This window comes from Rhinoraja longicauda, chromosome 4 (genome assembly GCF_053455715.1).
Source record: "Rhinoraja longicauda isolate Sanriku21f chromosome 4, sRhiLon1.1, whole genome shotgun sequence".
Classification (NCBI taxonomy): Eukaryota; Metazoa; Chordata; class Chondrichthyes; order Rajiformes; family Arhynchobatidae; genus Rhinoraja; species Rhinoraja longicauda.
In genome coordinates, this window is record NC_135956.1 from 20,971,916 (window position 1) to 20,994,760 (window position 22,845).

Consider the following 22,845-nt stretch of genomic DNA (forward strand, 5'->3'; position numbering starts at 1 on the left):
CTGAGTCTTTGTGTAGAATGTAAAAATGTTAGAGTTTAAATGACACTTGCCAGACATGATATGCAGTGATACTTTTGGCATTGCTTTTGTTTTCTCAATTGGAAGAAAGTGCTGCGTCATTTAAGAGAAACAAGGAAATGCAGATGCTGGAATCTTGAGCAAAACACAGAATCTGAAGAAGGGTCCCGGCTTGAAAAGTTGCCTATCCATGTCCTCCCAAGATGCTGCCGGACCTGTTGAGTTACTTCGACACTTTGTGGTTTTCACGTTCATAAGTGCTAGCAGCAGATTTAGGCCATTCGGCCCATCTACTCCCAGTAGACAACCAGTACGAAGAAGGGTCTCGACCCGAAATGTCACCCATTCCTTCTCTCCAGAGAATCTGCCTGTCCCGCTGAGTTACTCCAGCATTTTGTGTCGATCTTATGTCTGCTCCTTCATTCTATCGTAGGTGATCCATCTTTCCCTCCCAACCCCATTCTCCTGCCTTCGTCCCATAACCTCTGACACCTTACTAATCAAGAATGTGTCAATCTCTGCCTTAAAAATATCCATTGACTTGGCGTCCCCAGCTGACGGTGGCAATGAATTACACAGATACACCACCCTCTGACTAAAGATTTTATCCTCTCCGTGAGAAAATGCTCAAAGAATAGGAATTGCTGAATCTGGGTTTTTTACATCTATTCTGGACATCAGTTGTAACCATCAAAAGTATTTGGTAAATTTCTTGCAACTAAGAATGTTAATGAATTATTTTGAGGAATCAAGCAGAGCTGTCGCCGACACTTAAATTAGCTTGAGCTCAGAAACAAAACAGAGAAGAATGTTTACAGAGGTCGCCAATTAAAATAATCAAAGACCAGTTTGTATTTGTGGCTTAAGATTTTCATTTCAGTGTGGCAAGATTCTCCCTGATACATAGATTTGCAGATGTTGCAATAACCGAAACCGGGATTTGGATTTTGTGTGGAATTCAAAATCTGCCCTACACACATTAATCAAATTGCTAGTGGGAGAAAAAAACTGTTCATCCATAGGCATGGAAGTCAAGTCAAGTCAAGTCAATTTTATTTGTATAGCACATTTAAAAACAACCCACGTTGACCAAAGTGCTGTACATCAGTTCAGGTACTAAGAACAAACATACAATGGCACACAAACATAACAGCACATACATAAACAGTTCACAGCGCCCCCTCAGAGGGCCTCAAACGCTAGGGCGTAGAAAAAGGTTTTGAGCCTGGACTTAAAGGTGTCGATGGAGGGGGCAGTTCTGATGGGGAGAGGGGTGCTGTTCCATAGACTAGGAGCTGCAACCGCAAAAGCGCGGTCACCCCTGAGCTGAAGCCTGGACCGCGGGAAAGGCACTGGATACCCAGGGAAATAGTCTTCTCATAGAATAGGAAATAATCTCAGATATCATAGAATACCAGTCTAACATTAGCCTTGAGCAATACTGTCAAAAGGGATAAAATGATTGAGAATTTGGATAAGCATGAGTAACGTGGAGAGAGTCTGTTGATTTGTGAAGGATAACATGCATCTAATGAGCCAATTCTTTGGGGAGGTAATAGTCGAGGAGAGGACAGGTTTGGAGGGCTATGGACCAAACGCAGGCAAGTGGCGCTAGTGCTGCTGGGACATGTTGCCCAGTGTGGGCAAGTTGGGCCGAAGGGCCTGTTTCCACACTGTATCACTCTCTGACTCTATGAGAAGAAAGGATCTCTGGTGTTATTTATTTATTCACAAAATGCTGGAGTAACTCAGCAGGTCAGGCAGCATCTCAGGAGAGAAGGAATGGGTGACGTTTCGGGTCGAGACCCTTCTTCAGACTGATTCGATTTGTACCAGCATCTGCAGTTATTTTCTTATACCTCTGGTGTTATTTATATGGACATTCAGATGGTACTTGGCAAATTTCTACATAAAAGATTTTAGTATAAGTGAGAAGGTATGGAATTGGAAACAACCTATCAGCTTGGTTAGGAAGTTGGATAAGAAGCAAAAGAGGGGGAAATAAGAATAAACTCAAAGTGGTGGTATAGGTTTTACGGGATCTCTCAGTGGGTTTTGCATTTGACCATATTTATAAATGACTAATGAAGGAATAGGCAACTGTTTATCTAAGTTTATTCATAGTTGTCTGTCACAACAAATAGTGGAGATGGGGCAAATGTTACAAAGGAACATTGATGGATTAAGTGAGAGTGGAAATATGTGGTTCTTGGTGTGTACAATCGATATACCATGAATACCAAGATTATTGCATTGAGCTCTGGGCACCATACCTTAAGGAGAAAAGATAAATTTAGGTGTGCACATGACATAGATTTGATAGAACAATTCTAGGATCAAATGGTTTAAATTTTGAGGCCAGGCTGCATCAAGAAGGTTTGCATTCTCCTGAAAATAAAGGATTAAGAGCCAATCTAATTGAGGTGCTTGAGATGATTAAAGGATTTAATAGAGTAGGTAGAGAAAAACTATATCATCTTGTGAGAAAATCAAGAACACGGGCCAAGCTTAAAATTGCAGCTGGGGAGTGATTTCACAAAACCTTTCTTCACATGAGAGGTGGAAGACATTTGCAACTGCTTCCTCCAAAATGGGTTTGGAGGGAGGTCACTTAAGCATTTTAGAACTGAGATTGAATGATTTGTGTCAGGAAACGTGCGAATGGTTATTGAAAGCTTGACACTGAAATGGCGTTACAGATTAGCCATGATCCAGTTAAATTGTGGAATTGGCCTGAGGTGCTGAATATCATGGCTTGGTCTTGTTTCTAAATCTCAAAGCTCCTGAAGCCAACTAAATTCTGCTTTTAGTTGTCACTAGTGACTACGAACCTTGACCAGTTTAATTTGTTTTGTCAGCAGTTCAAGGGTTTAGGTTTATTATTGTCACATGTACTGAGGTACTGTAAATAGCTTTGTTTTGCATGCTATCCAAAGCTCATATGGAACTCAGGGTGAGCTAGCCAATTGCATCCAAAATTGCCATGGAGGAAGGAATCAAAAGTAGTTGTGGAGGGTTGGTTTTCTGACTGGAGGCATGGGACTAGTGGAATGCCAGCAAAGTTGATGCTGGCTCCACTGTTGTTCGTTTCCTATGTTAACAATTTAGATGGCAACACAGATAACATTATTAGTAAGTTTGCAGATGACGTCAAAATTGATGGTATAGTGGACAGTGAGGAAGGATATCTCAGTTTGCAACAGGATTTAGATCAGTTGGGATAAGGAATGGCAAATGGAATTGAACTAACAAATGTGAGGAATTGCACTGTGGTATGTCAAACCAGGGCAGAACATGTGCAGTGAATGGTAGATGCATGGAGGGTGTTGCAGAAATCTGGGAATTCACGTGCATGGTTCCCTGAAAGTGGCAAGTCAGTTGGACAGAATGATGAAGAAGTTTAGCATGCTCAACTTCACTGGGAAGGGTATTGAGTAAAAAAGGTGGGACATCATAATACAATAGACAATAGACAATAGACAATAGGTGCAGGAGGAGGCCATTCGGCCCTTCGAGCCAGCACCGCCATTCAATGTGATCATGGCTGATCATTCTCAATCAGTACCCCGTTCCTGCCTTCTCCCCATACCCTCTGACCGCTATCCTTAAGAGCTCTATCTAGCTCCCTCTTGAATGCATTCAGAGAATTGGCCCCCACTGCCTTCTGAGGCAGAGAATTCAATACAGCTGTATGAGTCAATGGTGTAACCACACTTGGGGCACTGAATTCAGTTTTTTTCGCCCAGCTATAAGAAAGTCTGAAGAAGGATCTCGACCCGAAACATCACCCATTCCTTCTCTCCAGAGATGCTGCCTGTCCTGCTAAATGACTCCAGCTTTTTGTGTCTCTCTTCGGTTTAAACCAGCATCTGCAGTTCCTCCCTACACATAGATAAAGTGAATGTTCATTGTCTTATTTCAAGGGTCAAGGATTCTAAAAATAGTGAGACCTCAGGGGGGAATCATTTTCACTCAGAGTACAGTCTGTATCTGCAATGAGAGCCGGAGGCAGCTGTGCAGTGGATGCATTACAATTTACAAAGGCATTTGGACAAATATATGGATTGAAAGAGTTTAGAGGGCTTGGGCTAAATGGGACAACTTGGATAGCATGAATGAGGTGGGCAAAGGGGGCTTGTTTCCATTCTGTATAGAACTTTGGTTTATGATTGTATAAAAAGATGCATTCTCCATCAACAAAGATTCACCTACAGAGGTGGACTTGGAGACTAAACCTGAGGAAAATAACTCAGTTTAGTTTATTGTCGCATGTATAGTACACAACGTACCGAGGTACAGTGAAAAGCTTTTGTTGCATGCTATCCAGTCAGCAGAAAGACAATACCTGATTACAATCAAGCTATTTACAGTCCATAGATACATGATAAAGCAATAACTTTTAGTGCAAAGTAAAGCCAGCAAAGTCTGATCTAGGATAGTCCGAGGATCACCAATGAGGAAGATAGTAGTTCAGGACTGCTCTCTGGTTGTGGTAGTATGATTCAGTTGCCCGATAATAGCTGGGAAGAAACTGTCCCTGAATCTGGAGGTGTGTGTTTTCACACTTCTATACCTTTTGCCTGATGGGAGAGGGGAGAAGAGGGAGTGGCCAGGGTGCGACTCACCCTTGATTATGCTGCTGAGGCTGAGTGAGGTATAAACGGAGTGAATCGAAGGGAGGTTGGTTAGTGTGATGGTCTGGACTGTGTCCATAATTCACTGCAATTTCTTGCGGTCTTGGATGGTGCTGTTCCCAAACCAAGCTGTGATGCATCCTGATAAAATGCTTTCTGGTATACATCTGTAGAAGTTGTAGGGGACATGGCAAAATTCCTAAGCCTTCTGAGGAAGTAGAGGTGTTGGTGTGCTTTCTCGGTCGTGGCCTCAATATGTAGATCCACAACATAACATAACTTGAAGTCAAATCAGTGTCAGAGGAGGGGATGATGCTCAAGGAGTTGTGAGTCCAGAACAAGCACTCTCCCAACAAAAGGCCACAGAAGTTGAGGAACTTCCAGGGCAGGAAACAACAAAAATAAAGGAAGAAAGTGGCAGATTTTCTTCAAATAATACAGGGAGCCTGCAGGAGAATAAAAGATTCAGCGACACAATTCAGAGGAAATTAGGTGCTGGAATGAATATTGGCAGGCAAATCCCAGGAAAGGCCAGATAATTATATAACATTATTGGAAAGGAAAAAACTAGCTTACTGAATTCTAAAACCGTAATCTGAGAATGGGGGCAGAAGATGAGTGTAAAGTTCCGAATTTATTCATCGCATCTGTTATTCACGCAAGAGGGGATCATTTAGGCATTGACATTGAGGAGGATGAGTGTGAATTGCTGGCAATGGCAAACGAGGAGAATGAGAATTAACGGATCCAGCATCTTTAAAAATGGATGAGCCGCTATATAAAGCTTGTGCACTGCTTTACAGTTCTGATCACCAGTCTACATGAAGGATGTCACGCAGAGGAAAGTTATGAGGATAGCTGCCTGTTCCGCTGAGCGACTCCAGCATTTTGTGTCTACCTTCGATTTAAACCAGCATCTGCTGTTCTTTCCTACACACAAAGGTATGAAGATGTTGCCCACGCTAGTGAATTATAGTTTATAAGGAGAGACAATCTGGCCGGGAGTTTTTCTTTTAAATAAAGCAGACAGGACAATGTCTGGACAGGATGAATAGGAATTATTATTTCCCTTACTATAGAGTTCAATAACCAGAGGGCAATGATTGAAATTAATCAGCAGAAGGATTAAAGGGGAATCCGAGGAAGTATTATTTCACTCAACAATCAAAGACCTCAACTCTATAAATCCCATGCCCTACCCTATCAAATGCTAAAAGTAAACATTTTGTAGCCAAAATTTTAGGAGCCAAACATTTTAAAACCTAAAGTACTGATAACTATTGGTGATAATCCATTAGTTGCAAAACAGGTTTTCAATGTTGTTGCTTCATTCGTGACAGTTCCCTCTTAGATTGGAAAGCTGGCCAGTAACGCAAATGCTCTTTTGTTTATATTGGTGGGACTGTTGAAAATCATGCAAAGACTCACTGAACACTCCAGTGCTGGTGACACATGGATGATCAGCTTCCATTTGCACCTCATCATCCTCTGCTAGCTCCTGGGATGATGATGCCTTTATAACAGCTTCTGTAATGGCATCCTCATGTATGATGCCGTACATGATGAGAGGAATAGATCGAGTAGACGCACAAAGTCTCTTGCCCAGAGTAGAGAAATTGAGAACCAGAGGACATAGGTTGAAGGTGAGGGGAGAAAGATTTAATAGGAACCCGAGGGGTACCTTTTTTACACAAAGGGTGGTGAGTGCAGGGAACGAGCCACCAGTGGAGGTATTTGAGGCAGGTACAGTCACAACATTTAAGAAATATTTAGAGAGGCACATGAATAGGTCAGGTTTAGAGTGAAAAGGGCCAAACGCAGGCAGGTGGGACTAGTGTAAATGGGACATGTTGGTCGGTGTGGGCAAGTTGGGCCGATGGTCCTGCTTCCACACTGTATGACAAGATTCAGTGTTATTAACAGTAGGTACACTGGCCAATAATTCTTTTCTCGTCCCAGTCCATTATCATCGGTGATATCATAGACTGCAAATGTTTTGATTTTTTTATCAGTAGCTTCACAAAAAATATATGAAGGAAGCAATTCTAGATTGTTTCCTGCTTTAATTGTACCTCAACTTTATTCAGGATGTTACAGTTTAAAGAACGTACATATCAAGATTTTCACTGGATTCCACGCTGGTAATTTTCTCATGGACAAAAGTCTTGAGCTGCAGAATGATTTCAAATGTTCAATTCCACCTTGGTTCATTGGCTGAGTAAATGAAGTTGAGTTGGGTTGGAGAATAGATAATCAGATAGCTGTTGGTCTTTGAACACTAGGATGAACTGAGCAATTATCCGTGAGCAATAGGGCCTTGCATTTCAATTTAAAAAGCAAAAAACAGCTGTTGCTGAGACTAAAATTAACATAAACTGTCTTTGGAATGGTAATCGTTGATGAACCAATGAAGTAAAAATAATTTGATGATTCACCGTGTGCCAATCTAGCAAATGGTTGATATGGTAGAAACATAGAAACATAGAAAATAGGTGCAGGAGTAGCCAGTCAATATGATCATGGCTGATCATCCAAAATCAGTACCCCGCTCCTGCTTTTCCCCCATATCCCTTGATTCTGTTTGCCCTAAGTGCTAAATCTAACCCTCTCTTGAAAACATCCAGTGAATTGGCCTCCACTGCCTTCTGTGGCAGATAATTCCACAGAATCACAACTCTCTGGGTGAATCATTTTACCTCATCTCAGTCTTAAATGGCCTACCCCTTATTCTTACACTATGTGATCCCTGGTTCTGAACTCCCCTAACATTGGGAACATTTTCCTTTCCAATCCCTTAAGAATTTGATATGTTTCTATAAGACCCCATCTCATCCTTCTAAATTCCAGTGAATACAAGCCCATTCGACCCATTCTTTCATCATATGTCAGTCCCGCCATCCCGGGATGTGGTTAATACAGGTTGGCTTTTTTAACCTTCTGATTGAAAAACAAGCCATATGTTTCAGCTCTGGACAGTACTTTTGCAACAAGAAATTACATTCTTTCTACAGGTTGCTTACCATTGACTATAGCCTTGCTTTTGACATAGTTTTCTCTGCTTCTGCATTAGTAGGAGAGGGCAGCTTCATCACCTTTAAATTCTTGAATGAATTCTACAATTCACTTTTACCAACATTCGCGGATAAGAATGGATCGACTCGGCTTATATTCACTGGATTTTAGAAGGATGAGAGGGGATCTTATGGAAGCATATACAACTTTTAAAGGATTGGACAGACTAGATGCGGGAACAATGTGCACGATGTTGGGGGAGTCCAGAACCAGGAGTCACAGTTTAAGAATAAGGGGGAGGCCATTTAGGACTGAGATGAGGAATTTTCTTTTCACCCAGAATTATGAATCTGTGGAATTCTCTGTCACAGAAGGCAGTGGAGGCCGATTCACTGGATGTATTCAAGAGAGAGAGTTAGATATAGCTCTTAGGGCTAACGGAATTAAGGGATTTGGGAAGAAAGCAGGAATGGGATACTGATTTTGGATGATCAGCCATGATTGTATTAAATGGCGGTGATGGCTCAAAGGGCCGAATGGCCTACTCCTGCACCTATTTTCTATGTTTCTATGTTTCTACAAAGGTTCCACAAAGCTGTTTGTGGACACGATTATATTGCAATTTAAACAGTGAAAACCAGGTGATGCTGAGACTAAAGTTGACAACGTCTACTTACTTTGCAAAACTATTGTCTTTCTCCTGGAAATCGTCCTTTATTAAAGAAATGCTTGTGTCCACTTTGACTCTATAAATTAGACCAAGAAGCAGGAAGGGGTTTCTTCAATTCTATATTCTTTTTTTTGTGTTAGTTTTGCATCCTTTTTTGAACTGTTTTCAGGATTGTTTATCCAGCCATTCAATGTCTTATGTTTGACCAAATTCAGCTTGTATTTCCAATGTCCTTCATTCATCACAAGCCTACAACTTCAATTCTTGGGTGAATTGGAAATCAAGTCCTTCTTCAGACATGATTTTCAAATAGAGGTTGAATGTTAACTCTATAGCTCCCCAGAATAAATTTGCCTTTGAGAAAACGAAGCTGACACTGGTGTATTCTATTGAACATACTCTCACTGCCTAAATCTATTCCATGTAGTCAATGCCCATCATAACAGTAATAATAATGCAGGATGTGGCTGTATATGCGTAAGATGTTGAAATGTGCATGCTATTACCAAATTGGACCAGAACAAATACTCTGTCAACCCATCAGATTATCTCTATATGTGGACATTGAGATGGCGATGTGTAAATTGCAAAAGCAAATAGAGAGATGGATCGAGACTTTATGGTTTTGGCAACAAAGGCTGGTTGTTAATTTATATGAGATTGAAATAAATGGGGGACATTACATTTGTGAAGGGCAACTAAAAACGGCAATTGGTGGGCTGTGACAGGAAGATGAAAGAACAGACAAAGGCTCCACTTTTGTGGGAAGAATGTTGCACTGCGGAAAAAAAAAGGATATTTTGATTTTCATTCATGGCACACAATTGAAATGGTTTTATTAAAAACATGATCAGTTGCTATGTGCATCATGGGTAGATGAGCATATTTAATGATGGTTATTTGAACTATCTTCCCTGTCATAATAAATGGATCGGAGGAAAAATAAGAATAACATTGCAAGGGCAAGTTTATAAAAAGGGGAAACTTTTATATGGTTCAACTATACTTTAAAAAATCTTGGCTACAAAGTTGATTACACTGTTGCTGTAACTATTTTGTCACAAGGAAAGCTGCAAATATTTTTGATATTTCAAACATATTCCATATAGGCATACGACAAGATTCCGCAAGGTAAGCTGCTCTGGAAGGTGAGATCACATGGGATCCAAGGAGAGATAGCTGAATGGATAGCAAATGGAAGGAAGCAGAGGGTGATGGTAGAAGGTTGCTTCTCGGACTGGAGATCTGTGACGAGTGGTGTGCCTCAGGGTTCGGTGATTGGGACAAAATAGTTACAGCAACAGCAACAATTTGCAATCCATTCAGCTATCTCTGTTTACTGTTTGTCATCTACATCAATGATTTGGATGAGAACATACATTAGCAAGTTTGCTGATGATACAAAAGTGGGTGGTTTTGCAGATGGTGAAGATGGTTGTGAAAGATTGCAGCAGGATCTGGATCGATTGGCCAGATGGGCTGAGGAATGGTTGATGGAATTTCATACAGAGAAATGTGAGATGTTGCATTTTAGGACGTCCAATAAGGGCAGGACCCACACAGTGAATGGTAAGGCTCTGGATTGTGTTGTAGAGCAGAGGGATCTAGGAGTGCGGATGCATGTTTCCTTGAAGGTCGAGACAGAGGTAGATAAGGTGGTCAAAAGGCTTTTGGCACATTGGCCTTCATCAGTCAGAGTATTGAGTATAGAAGTTGGGAGGTCACGTTGCAGTTGTATAAGATGTTGGTGAGATGTTGGTGAGAGTATTGTGTTCTGGGCACCATGTTATAGGAGAGATATGGTCAAGCTTGAAAGGGTTCAGAAAAGATTTACGAGGATGATGCCAGGACGAGGGTCTGAGCTATAGGGAGAGGTTGAGTAGGCTGGGTCCCTATTCCTTGGAGTGCAGGAGGATGAGGGGTGATCTTGTAGAGATGTGTAAGATCATGAGAGGAATAAATCGGATAGATGCACAGAATCTCTTGCCCAGAGTAGGGGAATTGTGGACCAGAGGACATAGGTTCAAGGTGCAGGGGAAAAGATTTAATAAGAATCTGAGGGGTAACTTTTTCACACAAGGAGTGGTGGGTGTATGGAACAAGCTGCCAGAGGATGTAGTTGAGGCTGGGATGTTTAAGAAACCAACAGGTACATGGATAGGACAGGTTTGGAGGGATATGGACCAAACGCAGGCAGGTGGGACCAGTATAGCTGGGACATGTTGGCCGGTGTGGGCAAGTTGGACAGAAGGACCTGTTTCCACACTGTATCACTCTGTGACTCTCTGACTCTAATGTCATGTCAGCACCTGACTTTAAACATGTTCTCCATTTTTCCATTTCTTCCCCCACCAAGCTGGGCAATGTGAGGGTTTGTGATTGTGGGCAAGGATGGGTTGGAGTCATGGCTGTCCATTGAGGGCCAAATTCGTGAAAAGGGTTTCACTTTGCTGGGGCGGGAGTACCAAGTAGTGAGACGTTGGTGGAGGGCAATGGCATGAGAAGAAATTGTGACCGGTGAATGGGGTTGGCACCTTGCAGGTTGGGGGAGGTCGAGGACTGGGGCCTTTCAGGTCCACATTTTAACCGTGAGCATTGCTGATGGCCACTGGGTTTTCATGTCACTGCCTAATCTGAAAACCCAAGAGTACTTTTACCAAGCCCAACATTGTTCTGTAATACATCATTGAAACCTACAAATCTGAAGAAGGGTTCCGACCCGAAACATCACCTATCCATTTTCTCCAGACGTGATACCTGAGCCCTTGAGTTACTTCAGCATTTTGTGTATATCATTGACACCTACAAACGGTCCAGCGATTTTATAGCCCAGTCGTGTTTGAGAGCTTGCCTTTTGCTCTGATAGTAAAATAAAGAAAAAAAAGTGTGGCATAGTGGCTTAGTGCTGGAGTTGCTGCCTTACAGCACCAGAGACCCGGGTTCGATCCTGACGCCGGGTGCTGTCTGTACCAAGTTTGTATGTTCTCCCTGTGACCACGTGGTCTTTCTTCAAGTGTTCTAGTTTCCTCCCACACTCCAAAAAAACGTGCAGATTTGTAGTTTAATTGGCTTCTGTATATTGTATGTTGTCCTGAATGTGTAGGATAGTGCTCGTGTGTAGGATGGTGCTCGTGTGTAGGATAGTGCTCGTGTGTAGTATAGTGCTCGTGTGTAGGATAGTGCTAATGTGTAGTATAGTACTCGTGTGTAGGATAGTGCTCGTGTGTAGGATGGTGCTCGTGTGTAGGATAGTGCTCCTGTGTAGGATGATACTCGTGTGTAGGATAGTGCTCATGTATAGTATAGTGCTGGTGTGTAGGATAGTGCTCGTGTGTAGGATAGTGCTAATGTGTAGGATAGTGCTCGTGTGTAGGATAGTGCTCGTGTGTAGGATAGTGCTCGTGTGTAGGATAGTGCTCGTGTATAATATAGTGCTCGTGTATAATATAGTGCTCGTGTATAGTATAGTGCTCGTGTGTAGGATAGTGCTCATGTGTAGTATAGTACTCGTGTGTAGGATAGTGCTCGTGTGTAGGATGGTGCTCGTGTGTAGGATGGTGCTCGTGTGTAGGATAGTGCTGGTGTGTAGGATGGTGCTCGTGTGTAGGATAGTGCTAATGTGTAGGATATAAATGTGAGGTTATCCACTTTGGCGGCAAGAACAGGAAAGCAGAGTATTACCTGAATGGTGAACGATTAGGAGAAGGGGAGATGCAACGTGACCTGGGTGTCATGGTGCACCAGTCATTGAAAGCAAGCGTGCAGGTGCAGCAGGCAGTGAAGAAAGCAAATGGTATGTTGGCATTCATAGCAAGAGGATTTGAGTTTAGGAGCAGGGAGGTTCTACTGCAGTTGTACAGGGCCTTGGTGAGACCGCACCTGGAGTATTGTGTACAGTTTTGGGCTCCTCATCTGAGGAAAGACGTTCTTGCCTTAGAGAGAGTACAGAGAAGGTTCACTAGATTGATCCCTGGGATGGCGGGACTTTCATATGAAGAAAGACTGGATAGACTAGGCTTGTACTCGCTGGAATTTAGAAGACTGAGGGGGGATCTTATAGAAACATATAAAATTCTTAAGGGGTTGGAGAGGCTAGATGCGGGAAGATTGTTCCCGATGTTGGGGGAGTCCAGAACCAGGGGTCACAGCTTAAGGATAAGGGGGAAGTCTTTTAGGACCGAGTTGAGAAAACATTTCTTCACACAGAGAGTGGTGAGTCTGTGGAATTCTCCGCCACAGAAGGTAGTTGAGGCCAGTTCATTGGCTATATTTAAGAGGGAGTTAGATGTGGCCCTTTTTGCTAAAGGGATCAGGGGGTATGGAGAGAAGGCAGGTACAGGTTACTGAGCTGGATGATCAGCCATGACCAAATTGAATGGCGGTGCAGGCTCGAAGGGCCGAATGGCCTACTCCTGCACCTATTTTCTATGTTTCTATGTTTCTATGATAGTGCTATTGTACAGGGTGATCGCTGGTTGATGCAGACTCGGTGGGCCAAAGAGCCTGTTTCCACGCTGTGTCTCTAATGTCTAAAGCTCTCCAGTGTAAAGACTGGAGGTGTGACCAAGATAATGCTGATGTGCTGTCCCTACAGAAACCTGCCATGCAGAGATGATTGCTATTTTGGCCACAGATGAGGATGAGGCAGTGAATGAATTGGAGAGTAGAGCCAGGACTCTATTTGGAGTCTAATTGGAGGGTAGAGTAAAGTAGAATTGTTCAACAGAGCACAGTTATAATAGAGTAAGGCTTAAACTCACATTCTTCAGACTCCAAAGCAAGAATTCTGCCACTGAACCAAAACATACTGTATGTCCAGAGGAGGTTGACGCAGAACATTGTATAAGGTGACACGATGCTAATGACTAATTCAGTGGCACTGTTGTAAAATATGAAAACAGTCGAAGAATGCAGTGCTTTGGCATTGGTACCAGATTAGCACAGAATATAAATTAAGACTTCTGGTTTAACAAATGGATGGGTTTTATAAACTTTGGTTTATTTGGTTTATAAACAGTAATGCCCAGTTGTTAAGATGCAAGGAAAGCCCTGTTTTTCATTCATTCAAAAATCAATGAAAAAAATCAAATGGTTATTAGAACCAGATATTAGAAAGGACTTCCATTACAAACAAAAAATACTCAGAATGAATTTTATAAACTTTGGTTTATTTGGTCTATAAATATTAATACCCAGTTGTTAAGATGCAAGGATATCCTTGTTTTTCATTTATTCATAAAATAATCAAAAAATTCAAATGGTAATAAGAACCAAATTTTAGAAAAGGACTTCCATCTATATACTAAAACTCTCGTTTGTTTGTTTGTTTGTTCCTGAACTACAGCCAAAACGGTACACGATAGCGTGACAATTTTAAGCCCACCTTACTCACCGTCGTCCCTTTGGTGCTAATGGAAGAAGTTTCATTGAAATCGATGTTATATTTTTAGTTATTCACATTTTAAAGTTTAAATCTATCTCCTAGGGAGGGAGGGGGGAGGAAGGGAGGGAGGGGGTGGAGGGAGGGGGAGGAGGGGGGATAAGGAGGGTTGAGGGGGTTGGAGTGGGGGGAGGGGGCGGGGAGGTGAAGGGGAGGGGGAAGGGAGGGGAAGGAGAGGGAAGGGAGGGGGAGCGGGAGCGGGGGAGGGGAGGGGGGAGGGGGAGGGGATGGAGGGAGGGGGTGGAGGGAGGGGGGAGTGGAGGGGAGGAGGGGAGGGGAGGAGGAAGTGGGGAGGGAGGGGGAGGAGGGAGGGGAGGGGGAGGGGGGAGCAGGGGAGGTGAGTGGGGAGGGGGGAGAGGGGAGGGGGAGGGGTGGAGGAGAGGGTGCTGCACCAATGCAGTAGAGGTTTGGTCTAGGTCTAGTTACATATAAAAAATACTTAAAATGTGATTTCCTTGCACATTGAATTGGTTATTGAATTGATTGTACTGTTTGCAGTCAATGTCAATTTCTGATAACACTGAAGAGTTCATTCAAAAAAATGTTGTGTACAAGCTTACTCTGACTGGAGGCTTTAAACGATAAAACACAAATTGCACTGGAGAGGATTATGGCAAATGTGCATTTAGGATTACGTGGTACAGGAGATGAGCATAGCTCTCCTTTCATGTGGCACAGAGAGTGAACTGGGGAACAAGACAATGTCACTTATTTTAATCCTTTGAACCACACTAAATTACAAACTCGGATTATAAAATCTAATGTTCAAATTAATCCTGGAAATGCTGTGGAAACTGTTTTACACATGACAACATATGTTCGATAATTCACGGTCTATTTTTATTTCGATCCAAAACCATTATAATTGCTCAGAAAAATATAGAACTTTAAGAAACTGGCATAAATTTTTAGCAGAGGAAAAGTCTCTAAATGTTGTCAATCTATTTTCACCAGAATATGTTTGGTTGGAACTTGAGAATGGTATGAGATTCACAGAATTAAAATTCTTCAACATTTGTCCCAGAACATTAATGCAATGCCAAATTTACCTCTTATCTTGAAACAGCAGCAAATATATTTCTCACAAAGTCATTAAAAATGAGAAAAGCTCCTTGGCCTGTTTGACCCACTCCCTCTAGCAGACTTGTATAATCTGTCCTATTGAGACAGCTACTCCCTTTAATCTCCTTACAGGAAATCTTGGAGAGTATCTTGGATAATGCTATCTAACAACCCCATGACACTTGTTTAAATAAGAATTCCCTTCCTCTTCTGTACTAAACTCCAAAAGGTGTTCAGCAAATATCCCGCAACCTAATCTCATCATAAAACATTGAGCACAAAGACAGTACAGCACAGGAACAGATCTTTTGTCCCACAACGTCTATGCCGAACATGATCCCAAATTAAACTAATCTCTTCATCAACCCACTATAAGTGGTTAAACTGATATAATTTTCTTCATCAGATAGAATCCCCATTTTTGGCTCCCGGCAAGTTCTCAAATTCAATTTCCAGTTTGTGATGAGATTGATAATCTCAGCCAGGATATCAGGTGAGAAGGACACAAAGTGCTGGTTCAGGCAGCATCTCTGGAGAATATGGATGGGTGATGTTTTGGGTCAGAATCCTTCTTCAGATTATTTGTGTACTTTTGTGTAAACCAGCACCTGCAGTTACCTGTTTCTATTTATCAGCAGAGAAATTGCACATGACCTCAATAATAATCATTTAGGAAGGGAAATCAGTTAAGATCCATGCCTCTGATTCCTGATTCTGCTGGGAATATGTGCATGTTCATAAATTCACGTTCATTAGTTCTAGCAGCAGAATTAGACCATTCGGTCTACTCCGCCATTCAATCATGGCTGATCTATCTTTCCCTCTCAACCCCATTCTCCTGCCTTCTCCCCACAACACCTGACACCTTTACTAATTAAGATCCTCCCCAATCTCCTCCTTAAAAATACCCAATGACTTGACCTCCGCAGCTGTCTCTGGCAATGAATTCCACAGATGCACCACCCTCTGACTAAAGAAATTCCTCCTGATTTCCTTTCTAAAAGATCAACAGGGCAGCTGCTCGGAACTGAATGGCCTAAAGCTGCTTCTGTTTCTTTGGAGTTAAAGTGTTGAGCAACCGAGGGATCAGGTAGGTGTAGGCGGACTGAGTGGAGTTGTTCGATTTATAATATTTTAAAGGAGATGCAAGATAATTTGCGTATCTTGACAACTGTAATGAAATATTCTGGAGATCTGTTTTAACCTTTCTAAAGTTGATCTGACTGGGATTATTTGAATTCATTCAAAAGCATAGACACTAGCATTTGTTTGTCTGTTGATTGATGAGTTGATTTCATTTTGTGGTTTGATTTCTTAGCTATATGTCAGGCTCACACAAGCTACTGTCTCCGAAACTGATACTAAAGTGATGCCATTTAATGTCTTGCTAGAAATCTAACATCATGGAGTTAATTATTATTATGAAAATAAGTTTACATGGTGTTATAAAGATTTTACAGCATGTAAGTTGTTGGTGTTGCTGCGCATGTTCCTTCCACCCCAACGGTTCCAATGTATTATCTACCCCTTCACTTATTTCTCCCTTGTACCATTTGCTCTAAAAGGCATTGGGTTCCTTCATAGTTTTTCGCAGGAACCAATAACTCTGGACAGAAGATTTCTCTCTTTCTTTTTTTCATTGGATTTATTATATTTACTGCCCTGGACTCTAATAATAGAAACATCCCTTCAACTATTAGGAGGTGGAGAGTTCCCTGGGCAGCTTGATCCAAGGTATTAAAGTGATTCCTTGGTGATGGCTTTAGTCAGTGGACAATGATGCAGAATGTCATTGTGCATTAGCCAGGAATGATGCTCCTGAATGCAATGATAGAGGAAAATTGAATATATTTTGTCCCCTCTTGCCTGTTACCAGTTGTGTGAATGATTATATGGCTTTGTGACCATTGTAGGCTTTCCTACAATGCTTAATACTATTTGCAGCATGCAGCACAGTTAGTACAGAAATAACAAGTTAAATGCGCTTCTTCATTGCTATAAACTCACACGTGGCAGGTACAATACAATATTTAAAAGATATTTGGGAAGGTACATGGATCGGAGAGGTTTAAAGAGATATGGACCAAATGCAAGCAAATGGTGCTAGTTTAGATGGGACATCTTCATCCTTATGGCCAAGTTGGGCTGATCAAAATCTCGCTCCTCCTTAACGAGAGGGAGGCTTAAGTGCTTGAACAAGACCATAGAGATGCTGGTGTCATTGGGAGGATGGAAAGGAATTGAATTGAATTTAATTGAATACTTTATTGTCACATGTGGCAAGTCACAGTGAGATTATTTGCGTGCGTTCCCCAGGTATGCAAATCGTCCCCCATAAAGGGTGCTTAGTTTATAACAAAGTTATAAATCCCCCCCCCACCTGCGCCAGGTCCCCCTTTGTTCATCCCCCCTTCCCCCCTCCCTCACGCTGGGTCCTCCATTGTCCATTGTTCTTCCCCCTCCCGGCTGTCCCCCCCACACAAGTGGCATCATAGTTGGAGCGTCAAGGGAGGAGAGAGAGGATGAAGTTGCTGCAGGTGGAACAGTGAAGGGGTGCTGAGGAGATGGTGAGAGGACAATCAGGGAGCTAGGAGGCAGTGCTTAGAATAGAGGGAACAATATGAAAGGTGATTAAAAATATAAATCTTAGTTACACACTAAATGCTGGAGTAACTCATTGGGACAGGCAGCATCTCTGGAGAGAAGGGATGGGTGACGTTTGAGGCCGAAACCCTTCTTCAGACTACATACTAGTAGAGGTTAGTATAAAACCTCTTATTTTGATTTGGAAAGTGGCCTCATGAATTAATGTTCATAAATTATAGGAGTGGAATTAGGCCATTCGGCCCATCAAGTCGACTCTGCTATTGGCTGATCTATCTTTTCCTCTCAACTCTATTCTCCTGCCTTTTCACCATTACCTCTGACACCCGTACTAATCAAGAATCTGTCAATCTCCGTCTTAGAAATATCCATTGACTGGGCCTCCACAGCCTTCTGTTGCAATGAAATGACCTGGATTATCAATCCAGTCCATTCCCCAAAACCATGGTGCAACTTGGCAATAAACCAATAAACAGCTTGCTTTGTGCGCACCATTATTGAATTCATCATTATAACAAGGCAGCAGAAATTTGATTCCTGTGACAGATCAAACGGGCTTAGATAACCAGGCTTCATGCCTTTTTTAAGGGGGTTATCTAAGTTTAACTCCAGAGAATTTAGGACTTCTAAATTTCTTTACTCAAATTATGTTCAATATATGCCTGTTTATTTCCATAATTTAATTGCAGGATTTGAATGACAATGGGTGTATTGTCCACACAAAATCTGGTATTAAGTTTCTGAAATTTTTCCATGGGTGCATTTATGATGATTTATGGTTGAATATTTTGCAAATGAAAGGCTGTGCATAGATATTAGACTTTTATAGATTAATTTTAACCATCATGTCATACTTGCAGCATCAGGGCATTAATGGGTAGGGTTTATGAACTTGCATTCCTAAAGTTTTAGATCACTTGAAGAAAATATTGAGAAGTCAGGCATTTGCCCTTCACGACTTTACTTTCATTCTTTCTCTTTTTCTGTCATATTTCTTTAAAAATACGGCGCAGGGTTGTTACCGGCAGAAAATATGAGGTTTTTCAGGTTGAATTATCACATTAATAAACATGAAAAAGCCTGAGATATGAACGTTCTGGGAACTAGAAGTGGAAAGTCGTAAAAGTCATAGGAGTTCATCTATGGGAAGCTGTGTGCTTGATTTATACCCACTAGCAACTGGAATGAGATTGCATCAAACCCAGTACATTTATAAACAGAGAACATGATGCAACTTTCTGCCACCAGTCTGTCTGGACTGGATGCTTTTTTGGACTTGTGTGAAAGATCAGCATGTTTGCCAGCAACCCCCATACTTGCCAACCAACACATGTTTATTTTTTACAGGTCATAGAGTCATAGAGTGATACAGTGTGGAAACAAGCCCTTTGGCCCAACTCGCCCACACTGGCCAACATGTCCCAGCAACACTAGTCCCACCTGCCCGCGTTTGGTCCATATCCCTCCAAACCTGTCCTATCCATGTCATTTCTAACTCTTGCATTAATTAAGGAGAAGAACGGTAGGTTGAAACTGTGTTCAGATTTCTACCAGTGTCTGCCAGTTTGCAGTTGGAAGTTTGGAATAAAACAGCAAGGTATTAATTAGTGGTTACATTGGTTAGTGGAGGTTGATGTTAATCAGTGACTCTAGTTGTGACCTTGTTGGGTCGGCATTACAGTTATTCGTTATCAAGATGTTTTGGTGTCCATAAAGCAGATGTTATTTTTAGTTGAAAACAATAGGGATATAACGCAAGTATAACAGTATAACAGGTATAACAGAGCTTTATTTGTCGTTCGGCACCGAAGTACCGAACGAAACTACATAGCAGTCATAGAAAAAAAGAACACAAGACACATAACCCCAACACAAACGTCCATCACAGTGACTCCAAACACCCCCTCACTGTGATGGAGGCAACAAAACTTCCACTCTCTTCCCCACGCCCACGGACAGACAGCTCGTCCCCGACCGACCTGCACAGTCCCCGCACCGGGCGCTGAAACGTCCCGCGGCCGAACCGGGCGATGAAAGGCCCGCGACCAAGCCTTGCGCAGCTAAGTCCAGTGGCCGAGCCGCACCGGGCGATGTAAAGTCCCGTGGTCGAGCCGCACCAGCGATGTTAAGTCCCGTGGCCGAGCCGCACCGGGCGATGTTAAGTCCCGTGGCCGAGCCGCACCGGGCGATGTTAAGTCCCGTGGTCGAGCCGCACCGGGCGATGTTAAGTCCCGCGGTCGAGCCGCACCAGCGATGTAAAGTCCAGCGGCCAAGCCGCACCGGGCGATGTTAAGTCCAGCGGCCAAGCCGCACCGGGCGATGTTAGGCCCCGCAGCCGAGCCGCACCCCGCGCCGTGAGGAAGAGAAAAGTCCCCGTCCCCCCCCACACCACCACCCCCTCCCACACATACACAACCAAAAAAAATATATAAAAACCATCCCAACACCGACACACAACAAAGGAAAAAAGACGAACAGACTGCTAGTGAGCCGCTGCTGTTAGGCGCCGCCACTTCCACAAACATTCATGTGTAGGAAGGAACTGCAGATGCTGGTTCAAACTGAAGAGAGACACAAAATGCTGGAGTAACTCAGCGGGACAGGCAGTATCTCTGGATAGAAGGAATGGGTGATGTTCCGCGTCGAGAAGAAGGGCCTCGACTTGAAACGTCACCCTTCTATCCAGAGATGCTGCCTGCCCCATTGAGTTACTCTAGCATTTTGTGTCTCTCTTCAGACATTGATGTGTCACACTCAATCTTCAGTTCTAAATTAACTGCATCTATTTACTATTGCAGTATTGAAGCCCTTTTGGCATGACTGCTTGCATCTGAGGAGGAATACAGGACGTGATGATCAGAATTACCTCATTACACACGGATCCGCCCAGCAAAGGCAAATAATAATGATGGCACAGTGCACAAGCATGTAAATGAGATTTAGTAATCATTTGTTTTGATTTTCATTTGTTTAATCATTTTGTTTTTGTGAAACAATAAAAATTGTTTCACAGAAATTGCAGTCAAAACTCAGTGTTCAAATTCATTTCATTTCATGTTATTTTCTAAAATATATGATACTATATTTATTCTGATTACAGTGATCGGCAACATCCCAGTGAAACCGTATCAGTAGGTTTAGGACTTCAGTATTTATGTTAAAGTGATCAGTTCCTGACACAACAGTGCCATGTGAACTGCTGGTATTTTAGAAGAAAACCTGCCTGAATCCACAGTAATGAAGTGCCTCGTGAGGAGACAAAGTGCTGGTGTAACTTAGCAGCACAGGCAGCATCTCTGGAGAACATGGATATGTGACGTTTTGGGTCAGGACTGAAGAAGGGTCCTAATCCGAAACGTCTCTTAATCATGTTCTCCAGAGATGCTGCCTGCTGAGACCTGCTGAGTTACTCCAGCGCCTTGCATTCTTTTGTGTAAATCCGCATCTTCAGTTCCTTGTTTCTACATTTTGAGTACTTTGAGCAGTTGGTTACGGCACGAATCATCTCCTGCTGCAGAAATGACCTGGGTTTACCATAGGTCAACTGCAGATGCTAGTACACTGGTTCTCCACTCTCTTCTGAACCATCTCAATAACAAACTCCAGAAACATCCAACAATACCTGCTAAATCAGGGGAATCCTTAGACTTTAGACTAGAGAAACAGTGCAGAAACAGGCCCTTCGGCCCACTGAGACTGAGCAGCCCACAATCCACCTGTACACTGGCAATATTCTGCAAACAAGGGATAATTTACAATTTTACCAAAGTCAATTAACCAACAACGCTGTACATCTTCGGAGTGTGGGAAGAAACCAGAACACCCAGAGAAACATAGAAACATAGAAAATAGGTGCAGGAGTAGGCCATTCGGCCCTTCGAGCCAGCACCGCCTTTCAATAAGATCATGGCTGATTATCCTAAATCAGTACCCCGTTTCTGCTTTCTCCCCATTTCCCTTGATTCTGTTAGCCCGAAGAGCAAAATCTGACTCTCTCTTGAAAACATCCAGTGAATTGGCCTCCACAGCCTTCTGTGGGTGAATTCCACAGATTCACAACTCTCTGTGACGCAGGTCACAGGGAGAACTTGTAAACTTTGTGCAGACATCACCCGTAGTCAGGATCAAACCAGGGTCTCCGCTGCAAGGTAGCAACTCTACAGCTGTGCCACTGTGCTGTTCGATGGCCTATGATCAGTGAAAACGGGGAACAAGCTTTGAGCATCTCCAGTCATTCATTGGGGACACCCAGAGGACCAACTTAAATGGTGGATGGAGTTCACCAGCCCAAGCAAGCAGTTGCCTTCTACATCAAACATGTTTAGCCCCATCGACAGCAAGAATTCAGGGTCTTGCATTGGTTTCATTAACCATCTCAAGCCACAGAACTGGAGTGGAAGGAATTCATCCCTGATACTGAGTGGTTGTCCAAGAGGAAGGAAAAGATTGAACTAACGCTGGGAATAGTCAACCAGTCTATCAAGTGAGGGCACTTAAACCTGCAGTCCACTCAATGTTAACAAAATACTGATTAGAGTAAGCAGTCCCCGGACTGTGTGCTAACAGCAGGGTAAATATGATGGAGAAAATGTTCACCTCTTTTGGTATTTCCAGTGAATTTACTAGCGGCTTCTTGTAGAAATAACAATAGTGTTAATAGTGTGCAGCACAGCTGTAGAGTTTCTACTACAGCACCAGAGACCCAGATTTAATCCTAACTACGGGTGCTGTCTGTATGGAGTTAGTACGTTCTCCCTGTGACTGCGTGGGGTTTTTTCGGGTGCTCCGGTTTCCTCACACATTCCAAAGACATACAGGTCGGTAGGTTAATTGGCTTCTGTTAAATTGTAAATTGTCCCCAGTGCGTAAGATAGTGCTAGTGTACGGGGTGATCGCTGGTCTGCGCGGACTCGGTGGGCCAAAATGCCTGTTTCCACGCTGAATCTCTAAAGTCCAGAGTCTGCAGTCTAAAACTGCAGTGGTTGAGGTTGTGGCCGAATCATTTGTTTTCCATACCATGACAATGTACTTCAGAAACCCTGCGATATTCTGCTGCTAATTCATCGCCCGCTGTTAATTAATACCAATTAAATGATAGTCCAGAGCCACTGTTTGGGGCTGTATTCCTTTGGGTGAAGTGAACTTTCAACGGTCCCCTTGCACTGTTAGTTTATCACTGGCAAAGGTAAATATCCTTCCGGTGAACATAACGGCTATAATTATTGCTGCTTTACATCTGAACCATTATGGTCACTAATGAGTATGTGCTGAAATCATATGACCTCTACAGCCCCGGCTCAGACAGCATGATATTTCAATTAGTGACAACATTTATTATGCATTACTATGCAGATGTCTGTACTCGCTGTGCGTATTTCTATTAAAGATTGAATGTGCAAGACTGT

The 22,845-nt window shown here is 42.7% G+C and overlaps 1 long non-coding RNA gene across 3 annotated transcripts in view; it reads left to right on the forward strand.

Moving 5' to 3' along the window:
- LOC144592630 (uncharacterized) overlaps nt 1–22,845 on the forward strand; it is a 44,390-nt gene that overhangs the window by 8,164 nt on the left and 13,381 nt on the right. The gene's annotated exons all lie outside the window — the stretch shown is intronic.